The sequence below is a fragment of the Pteropus medius genome, unplaced genomic scaffold (genome assembly GCF_902729225.1).
Source record: "Pteropus medius unplaced genomic scaffold, Ma_sr-lr_union100, whole genome shotgun sequence".
NCBI classification, from domain to species: domain Eukaryota; kingdom Metazoa; phylum Chordata; class Mammalia; order Chiroptera; family Pteropodidae; genus Pteropus; species Pteropus medius.
In genome coordinates, this window is record NW_024355205.1 from 38,459,371 (window position 1) to 38,469,788 (window position 10,418).

Consider the following 10,418-nt stretch of genomic DNA (forward strand, 5'->3'; position numbering starts at 1 on the left):
GTGAAAGGGGACGAGTGGGCCCACGTCCCTCGGGGCTGAGGCCCCAGCGAGCACAGGAAGGGGACAAACGTGGCGAAGGACAGATGCCACGCTTCTCAGCTCCTCCGCCCCAGGCACCCCTCGGGGTCTGACCACACGTGGTGGCCGTCCTCACTGTCCGCTTGTGGGTTTTGTCAGGTGGCGGGCACCCCCATGAGCGGGTGGGGAGAGGAAGTACCGCTGACCCCAGGAGGGCGCGGAGCCACGCCCCGGCCCCCCAGCCTCCGCGGGGGGCGTGCTCCGCCTTCTCTGAACGGGTCCCTCGGTGCAAACGGCACTCACTGAGGAGGGGTCCCGCCGGGTCCCCGTGCACCAGGGTGGACCCGGCCGTGCGTGTCTTCATGCCAAAATTAAAAACAAACACGGTGCGGCCCCTCTCGCCCCCAGGCCTTCCGTCTGAGGAAGGTCACCCCCTCAGACACACCAGTCCTCGAGGCCCCAGCGTCTGGCTGGGCCACATGGGGGCTCGTGGGCGCTGAGGGGGCCCTGCCAGTCCTCGCCGGCTTCCCCACCAGCACGCACAGAGCCCCACGGCCCCGCCAGCAGAAGGCACCCCGGGGGCATCCAGGCCCAGGCCAACGCCACAGGATCTCTGTGTCTCCATTTTGAAAGCTGTTCTTTCCATAATGGCTTTTTTAAAAAATTGATGTGAATGAGCCAGCGTGTCACCAGAAGACAGACCTAGGGCTGCCTTGCCACAGCGTTGGGGCCCGTGGGGGCCAGTGGTGACCAGGCGGTGGCTAGGCAGGGGCCAGAGGGGAAGGGGCCCTCGCTCCCGCCAGCCCCGAGGGGGCGCCTGGGAGGCCTCCGTCTACTCGGGGCGAGGAAGAGCACCAAGTCCCACACTGCGGGGACGCGGGCGAGTGTGGGAGGATGCGCTGCATTTCCGGAAAGTTCTTTCCACGTGCAGAGTGACGTGTGACCCCGGGGACTGGCTCTGACCCCAATCGGCGTCCTCATCGATCGCCCAGCAGTCAGGGGCCGATGTCCGCAAGGCGGAGGGATCAGGACACCCCCACCTCTGAGCTGCTTCCCAGGAGACCCAAAGAGTGACCGAGGCAATGCCAGGTCCGCGGTTCCCACAAAATGTCCTTCCAACGTGGCCCTCCTGGAGCCGGGCTGCACAAGCCCAGCGCCGCCAGCCCTGGGCCCACCCTCCGGCCACCCACACGGCCACCCGCAGCTCCTGTGCCCGGCTCTCGCTGTGTGATAGCCGCCTACTCTGTTTCTGCATCTGACGCTTTGACACCTGGGCCTGTTGACCGTGGTCGGCCAGTCCCTCCAGCTGGATCCAAGATAGTAAAGGACGCGGCCCATGAGCTGCTTTCCATGTGCAGACCCCCCGCCCCCCGCAACCCAGAGCCCACGGCTTGGCCACCCGCATCCTGATGTATGGCCATGGGGCCTCTAGGCCCCAGCCCGCAGACCCCGGCCTGCCGTCCCTTCCCTGGACCTGGGGTGAAGGCCCTGCCCCTCTCTCCCCCACACCCCCATGCTTCCCTGCATACCAGGCCTCCCCTTGAGATCTGCAAGGAGCGAGCTCCCTGTTCGGTGGCCGTCACCTCCTGCTTGCTCTGTTGGCCTCGACATCCTAGATGAAAAGAAACCCATGTTTTAAAACACTGTACACAGAGAAAGCAGAGGGCCTGGCCACCCCCATCCCCGAGCCCAGCCAGCCCTCGCCACACTGACGTGCTTGCAAGTATAGACACCCCCGTGCCCTCGGCTCTGGTGGATCCGAGGTGTGAGCTGCGTGGCCTGGAGGCCCCTGCGGACGCGGCCAGCATTGCCCCGCGTGGGACTCTCTGGGAGCTGGCGCCCTTGCTGGCCCCCCACACTCCCGCCCCGTCATGGGGAGGGTCAGCTGCCATGCGGCCGCCCGTGCAAAACCAGCCTCTTGAGAGGTCCACTCGGGGTGTCCACAGGGAGCGGTCAGCCGTGGGCTGTGTCACAAACATCCTGGGGTCTGCCCACCGCCCTGGGGCCGCTGTGTGAGCACCAGACACCCGCAGAGGGCAGGGGTGCCGGGACCACCCTGGGCTGGCGACGCTGGGGCAGCTTCCGTGGTGCCCCCTGGGCTGTCACGACCGCTGTCGGAACCGCAGCGGGGACGGGCCGCTGCGAACCCCACTTCCCCTCCCTGCCGCGCAGTCTCGCCTCTGCCACCTTCTGGGACAGCGGCCAGAGCCACCCGGCCGACACTTCCTTTCGTCCTCCCGGGCCCTTAACCCCTCCTCGTTCCCTCCGGTGCAGCCGCCCCCACCACGCAGCCCCACCTATCACCCCGTCCTGTCAGCCCCTCCCCCACCGACCACGACTCAGCCCCACTAACCCCCGGCTCTGTCCTCGAGAGCCGTGGTCCTCCGCCATGCTGGAATCCAGCCTCTGCGCCCTCAGAGTCCTGTCCCTCGGGTGCTTCCACGTGCTCCCCACCTCCCTGGCCTCCTGGTCCTCGACGCCCAGCCAGGGGCAGCTCTGCTGCCTCCAGGAGCCCCGGGCTTGAAGGTGAGTCGACCCCGCCTCTGGCTGCCTGGCGTGCGGCCCAGGTGACACAGTGTGCCAGAGCAGGGAAGGCCGACGGCGGGAGACTGAGCGAGGCTGCACCTGGGGGAGGCGGTGTGGACCCCCTGTCAGGCACAGGACGAGGATGGGGAGTCTTCCTCCCGGAGCAGTGGACCTGGGGTGCCCCTCGCGAAGGACGTTCCAAAATCCTCAAGAGCAAAGATGGTCCCTGCCATGCAATGGGCACTCTGGGGGTCGGGGTCACGTCCTAAGCCGGAGTCACAGTGGGTCACGACCCCAGCCGAGGCGAGGCTGTCCTACCCCAACCAGAGGAGAACAGAAAGACAGCGCCGCCATCGGTCCCCAGGACGCACCTCGCCAGCTCCGTGGGGAACGCGGGGGGTGGCTGGGGTCCCCCAGTGGGAGACAGTTCCCTTTCTGGTCTGAGTCACCAGAACCAGGCCCCTGAGCCTGGCAGAGTCAGGAAGCAGATGACCCCGCGTGAAAGCCGCACGCCAGGCTCTCGGAGCCTCTGTGACCTGCTGCCAGGCGCATGCCCCACCGCCCTGTCCCCCTGAGAGGTTGGGGGCCGACGCCTCAGAGCAGAGGCGTCCCTTCGCTGGGACCCTGGCCCCACAGCCATGGGGGGATTCTGGGCAGAGAGAGCCTGGTCACATGGGCCGGCGGGCTCCGGGTTCGGATGCTGACTCAGGATCCTTGGGGGACCCGCCCGGGAGGCCGTGCAGCCAGAGACCCGCTTCGCATCAGCCGCTGGACGAGCATCCCAGCTCCTCAGGCCCCAGGCTGCCCGTCACCACGCGAGCTGGGGCATGTCCCTCCCACGTGCAGCCCCAGCTCCTCCCCCAGCCCTCCCTCCGGCGTCCCCAGAGGCAGCCTCCACCCCGAAGTTGACGCTCATCACACCTTTACTTTAGGGTATGTTTACCACATGTATGTGAATCTTTAAACAACACAGTGTTTTGTTTAGCTCGATTTCGAGTTTTATCCGAGTCAAAGCATGTGGCACAAAGTCCCCTGCAATGAGCTATTTTCACTCCATATTGAGTTTCTAAGGCGCCCCACACCGTCACCTGAGCTGCAGCGCGTTCTTCGGGGCCGTATACTATTCCACGTGTGACGACTGCACAATCCACACGCAGAGTCACTGGTGATGAGTAGATTCTTGTCCGTGCGCCCTGGTACCTGTGGGGTGCTCCAGGCTATCAACACGTGTGTGCTTTTTCCAGAAGCAAAGCCAACCTGGAAGATGCTGACGTGGTGCTGGCAAGCGGGCTCCCCAGGACCTGCCAGGCAGGCACTGTTCTTACCAGAGGATCCTCTCCGGAGGCTCAAACGAGCAAGCCACTGGGCAGGGGTGACACAGCCCTGCCAGCCTTGCTCATATGCCCCCTGCAGAAGAGGGGGCTAAGCTGGTCTGCCTCCGGGGACAGGCGTCGGCTGTGTGTGTGAAGTGTGCCAGGCAGTGCTGATGGCTCTGGGTCCAGGGACAGGAAGCACAGGTGTGCCTTTTGAGCATTCACTAGGGGACGGTGACCATTGGCCAGTGGCCCAGGAGGCAGACTCAGGGCAGAGGGAGGCTGCAGAACACGCTCCCTTCTGCCCGGGGAGGGGGAGAACAAGGAAGGCCAGGTGATGGGGACCAGCAGGAGTTCAGGGCAGAGAAGTGGAAGGAGGTGAGACGAGATGACTCAGACAGGAAGCCCTGGATGCTGGAGGGGTTGGGGGGGCGGGGGGGAGACGGGGCCCCACCCCTGTGGACGCGCCCCCTCCCTGCCTGGGCCCAGCTCAGCCAGAAGCTCTGCTATGCGCCCTCCAGCTGAGAACCTGGCGCAGGCCCTTGCCCCTGGGGCTCAGCTCCCCCCGCGCAGCTGCAGCCTCCGAGCTCCAGTGACAATGGATTTATGAGGCCACGTTGAGCGTTCACACAGTGCCAGGAGGTCAGCAGTACCCGCTTTCACAAATAGGAACGTTTCCCCGGATGACGGGGAACTGGCTCGCCCATCAGCCACCGGGCGAGCGAAGCCCGGCCTTCGGCGGAACCGTGGGGCCTTCTCTGTGTGGACGGCCCCCACGGAGCCACCAGCCTTCGGTGTCTGCGCCGATTACAGGCCCGTGGGAGCTGGGACTACGGCGCCCTCATCTTCCCCGGCGGGCCCGGATGCCTTTCTAATTCTGGGCTTTCCAAGCAGCCTGGGGCTCCTTAAATGGTCAGAGGCGGCCTGACCGCACCAGCCAGGCCCGTCATCAGCTCTGGGTTCAATCGCCTGCCACATGCCCGTGTCTCCCAGGAGCCGCGGGCAGGTGGGGAGGGTCGCTCCCACCCAGCCTGGCCTAGGAAGGAAGCCGCTTCCTCTGAGCACGTACAGCTCGAGGGGTGGGGGGGCTGCCCTGGGCCCCTGAACGTACCCTCCAAGCCAGAGGCGCAAACAGCGCCCACCACTCCGGCAAGTCACCCAGTGAGCCAGCCCCGCTTGCCTCTGAAAACCCAGCCCACCCGCTGAGAAGAAATATTTCTGGAATCAGGAGCATCTGATCCGGAAAGAGCTCCAGACACACAGACATGGGTGCTGCCTGTCTGAGAGTGCTGGCCCCAAGCGCAACCCCTCCCCCTCCCCCGGCATCCCCTTACATTCCCCAGGCCCCCATCCCCCTCCCCCAGCCACGGCTGCAGACAGGGAAGGGGCCAGACGCCATTGAGCCAGGGTCCCAGCTCCGTGCTGGCTTCCAGGCAGCCATTTGGGGGCCGTCCCTGAGCTCTGGCTATGCCTTCTGGCCTCTCGGATGGACGTGGCCTCCCTTGGTGTGATGTCTGCTGCCTGGGGCCTCGCCCAGCTCCGTGGGCCTCCCGCCGTCAGAGGGGGTTGTGGGGGCTGCTTGCCGGGCTCCCGTGGGCTCGGGGGCCCGCGGCTAACTCCAGGCCCTTGTGCCGCGGATGCCAGCAAAGGGTTCCTGTGATGACCCTGGCTTCGAAGAAAGCGCCTGGCCATGCCGCCCGCTCGGGGGGTGCTTCCGGTGCCCTGAGGCCCGCGGTCAGCGGGGTCTGCCCCCAGCTTGTGTGTGGTCTCTGCTGCCCTTTCTCTGTCCTCCTCCATCTCCTTTGTGACTCCAACCCCCACGGAGGGGCCGTTCACTGCCCTTGCTCCCCTTGCGGGGCATCAGTCACCTGGACTCATGGAGTGGGAAGAGCTGTCCCCCGCCCCAGTATATCACTGTGAGTGCTGGCGGACTGCTGAGCGGTCCAGGGGGGCTCAGAGCCTGTCCATCTGTTCATCCGTCCATCTGTCCGGAGCGGGTCCCTTCGGGCCCCTGCACCCAGCTCAGCACAGCCCCCACCTCAGTGGGTTGAACCAGGACACTCAGGGCAGAGGGGCCTGAAGGCCGCAGAGTCACAGGTGAGAACAGAGTGAAGGGTCGGGGGTCAGCCCACAGCTTCACGCAGGTGGACGGTGGACGCCAGGTCAGGAGGCCCCGCCCGTCCTTCCGTGGTCTGCAGAAGCTGCGAGGCGCTTGCGGCGGCCGGATCCCCGCCCCGCGCCTCCCGCTGGCTCCTCGCGCCCCTGCCCTCTGTCCCTAGGCTCTGCTTCCGCCCCCAGGTTGTGGGAAGCGTCCAGAGATCCACTTCTCAGATGGGGGCACTGAGGTGCAGATGAGGGGCTCATTCAGTCGGGTCACGTGACCGGTTAGAGGCAGAGCGGGGACCCCGCCCTCGTCCCCACCCTCGTCCCCTGCGTAGTGGCCCTGTCCCTGCCTCGCTCTCCGCTCCGTGGCCCACCCCCTCATCCCCGCACTCTGGACCGACCTCCAAACTGAAGGCAACTGTTCGAACATTAAGTGTCCTTGGCTTTCATTAAGACCCTGAATCCAAAGAGAAAAAGAAACGTTTTCAAGACTGCCGACTCACTGGCGTGGGGCTTCGAGGCCGCGCCACGACCCACCTGCCTGGCCTGAGGCGCCCGGTGGCGGGACGGCCTGGGGGTCTCCTCTCCCAGGCACCCGGGGCCAGGGTGCGCGCAGCGGGGAGCAGGCACAAGCCAGGCCCAAGCTGCACCCCGCCCGCTTGTCCGTGATGGGCCTGGGGCCCTGACAGCACAGGGACGGAACCGGACGAGGACGTGTCACGGCCATGCCTCCTCGGTCCCCAGGAACCTGTGTCACGCCACTGTCCAGGACAGTGACCTAGCACTGCCCAGCCCTAACTGTAGCAGGAGCAGCTGGGGCCCCACAGTGCCAGTCCCCTGGACAAGAGAGGAGCAGGTGGTCTGGTTGTTACAAGTGACTTCCAGCTGTCACTCCTGTCAGACCTCATGCTTTCTGTATAGAATAAAGAACTGTCTTCGTGAGAGACGTTTTGCTTAAACAGACTCCTAAGGCACCGCAGAGGGGGACCCTGTCCCCACGCCCTGCCTGGGTGGCCGTGCCAGTGCCGTCTCTCTCTCTCAGAAGACTGCCCGAAGGAGGCCTGAGTGACAGCACTGGAGAATGGGCCAGCCGCCCTGCAGGCTCCCACCCGGCGTCCGAGCACACACGGGGTGTGAGGAGCCGCAGGGAGCCACGTCTATGCCACACACGTCTGTGGTCTCACTGTATCAGAGCGAGGGAGAGAGGTCCAGGGTGCGGGCACAAGGACACTCCACTCGGCCTGGCTGCAGCCTCTGCCTCCCCTCACCCAGGCGGAGTGGCCAGCCAACTTGTGTCTGGGGCTCATCCGGGTGGTGGGGACGAGCTCCAGAGCACATCACTATGACCTGTCATGCACCAAGCCAGCCCACCCACACTCCCCTACTGTGAACAAGGCCTCCCTCACCCCGCCCAGGCCTTAAACCACTTGTCTAAGGTCACACAACTGCACAAGGTCAAAACATCAGGCGCCAAGACTCCCAGCACGTGTGGGACGCTCTGATTGTCGGACGCTGGGTGTGGCAGCCCCCCAGTCAGTGTGGGGAGGCGTCTCCACTTCAGAAGGCACAGTACCCACCAGGGGGCCCTGCACTGGGCACTCTGCTTTAGCCGCTCCCCAGGGCTCACTGGAGAGTCCGCCCACTGTGAAAGCATGCGGCCGGTGGACGGCAGCTGGGAAGCAGACAGGCGCGCAGACGGACACCCGCACAGCGAGCCTCCTCGGTGGAGCCCAGGACCTACCAGAGCTGGGGCGCCTGACCACGGCCTTGGATGACCAAGGTGCACCCCACCTGCAGAAGCCACAGGCCCTGGAGAGGCTGCCGCCTCTCGCCCTCTCTTCATCTGTCCTAGAAGGAGACTGAGGCCTCTCCAGCCCAACCCTCCTTAAAGCCCGAGAAGAAAACCACTCCAAACGCGAACCCCACCGCCATAGAAGAAGCAGGCCCGGCTGGTGCAGATTCAAGGGTAAGAGAAACGGCTGAGGAGGAGCCCGGATGATCCCGCGTCCCGCCCGGCCCCAGAATCCGCACGCGTGTCACCAACGAAGAATCAGGCCCGCTACGCACGTGCGATGCCAGCTCCACAACATTCCCGAAAAGGCAAGAAGGCGGAGGCAAAGTCTGGGTGGCAGCCAGCGGGGGCGGGGGCGGAGGCGGGGCGCAGGGCGGGGGAGGTCTTCACGCAGGTCATTACCTACGGACCGTGCACCCCAGAGTGGACCCCGATGTAAACTTTGGGCTTTAGCTAATAACAGCGGCTCGACACTGGCCATCGAGGGCAGCAGGCGTGGCGCAGAAGCAACAGGCCGTGGGCGGCGTGCAGGACTCCGCGCCTTCCCATCGATTCGCTGTGAAAGAATGAAGTTTATTCGTTTAAAAAGAAGGAGGAGGAGGAGGGTCGGGCAGTGGCAGGCCGTTCTGAACACATCTAACTGTCGTGGGTTGCCGGCTCTGCAGACAGGTGTCACCCCGGCCACGCCAGGCCACCGCGGAGGCCGTGGCCCCTGAGCCGCCCGCAGTCTGACCAGCGCCTGGCCTCTGCCCACGCGCGTGGCGTCCCCGGGACCCAGGCTGGGGCCTGTTCGCTTGAGTTCGCTTTGACAAATCACCTGAGCTTGAGGGTGCCCGCGTCGCGAATTACCGGGCACAGGCGACGAGCACTCCCGGAGCGCCTTCCCGTGAAGCCGTGCTTGGGGCGTTCTGGGGGAACCCCCCTGGCCTGCCCGCTGGAGCTCTGTGCCCACGGCAAGCCTGGGGCCAGGTCGATGTCGTGCAGACGGCACCCCATGCCCCGCACCACCTCGCCCGCCGCAGTCCCAGGGCCTTGGGGGAAAGGGGCGATGGCCAGGGCCACGTGGGAAACTGTTGTTTCTACGGCCCGTGGCTCCCGACACGTTCGCTGGTCCAAGCGCGCGCCCCGCGCTCCACGCGAACCCCGCGCTCCTGGTTCAGTTCCCTCCCCACCGCCCGTCAGCCACCTTTCCCTCCGGCAGGAGCCCAGGAGGAGGAGGCCTTCCGAACAGCCATCTGAGCTCTGAGCGCCTGCTCCAGCCCGGCCCTCGCGGGGTGGGGGCAAGCCTGCCACAGCGGTACCGGAGGACGGGGAGCCGCCCCTTTCCACGCAGGGGGCGGTGGCGGAGGACCAAGCCTTCCCCATGGGGGAGGGAGCCATTGGAGGTGTCTCAGGCACTGGCTCCGCCCCTTCCTGGACCCCTGAGGGACGCAGGCCCAGCTGTCTGCTGCAGGAACTGCGTCCTGTGGGCACACTGACCCGCTCGTCTGAGGCCCAAGTTGGGAAGGACTTCCCCGCGGACCTGTGGGCGATGGCCCAGCCAGGCCAAGGGGAGGCGGCAGGTCACCCTGCTGCCCTTGAGGGGCCAGCTCCTCAGGACCGGGCTTCTGCACTTCCTGGTGACAGATGGAGTTGATTCGCCTGAGCCCATTACACAGACTAGTATGTGAGTGCGTGGAGTGGCAGCTCTTAACTGGACCGATCGTGATTGTTTTATAGCACACACGGATCTCAAACCACGGTGTCATACCCGACACTAATATAGGTTACACGTCAATTAAATCGCGATTGAAAAAGACTAATAAAACAGTGAAATGCGGCAGTGATCGCTAAAGGCAGCCGAGGTCACCAGGAGGCAGGCTGTGGGACGGGGACAGCGATGGCCTTGGTCCACTGTCCAAGCTCCACTGCAGCAGAGGCCGCGAGCGAGGCGCCCGGCGGTCAGTCTTCCAGAACTGAAAATGCCCAAGTCTCAGGAACGCCAGACACCATGGTCTCGCCCAAAGGGCACACGTTCTCATGGTCGTTTCCGATCGCGAAGCACGAAGTCCGTGCGCGGCCAGTCTTTGGAATTGTCCCAACACTCTCAAGCGTGCAGACTGGCGTGTTCGACCCTGTGGCACCTTGGGCTCGGGGCTTGGGAAGCAGCAGGCGGAGAGGTAAAGCCCATTTTCTAGCGTGGGGACACAGGCTTCGCACCTCCGACAGGTTCCGGGGTGACCCTGGCCCCACCTGATGCTGCACCACAGCAAAAATGGGGGTTCCCTCCACCCCCGCCTTTCCAGGACACCTCCAGCACCCGGGGAGCCTGCAAAGCTCAGAGCAGAAGCACACCCACCCCTGCCTTTGACTCCTGTTTAGAAGTTCCTTTGATCTGCCCGTCCTGCTCCCCGGCTCAGGCAGAAAACAGAAGGCCTCGCTGCCTCTGGAACATTCCAGAGCTCTGGTCTGATAGCTGGAGGCAGAAACACACGCTGACCCAGCCTGACCTCAGGACAGCCCCTGCGGTGCTAGCATTTTGTTCTTAGCTAAATCCCTTGCATTAAAAAATTTTTGAGAGTTCTGTGTCTTCCCTCTAAATTCTCAAAACACTGTTTCAGGGCCAAACTCCAGGCGTCCAGCTGGGGAATCCCCTGCGCCCGAACTTGGCACTGGGACCAGGAGAG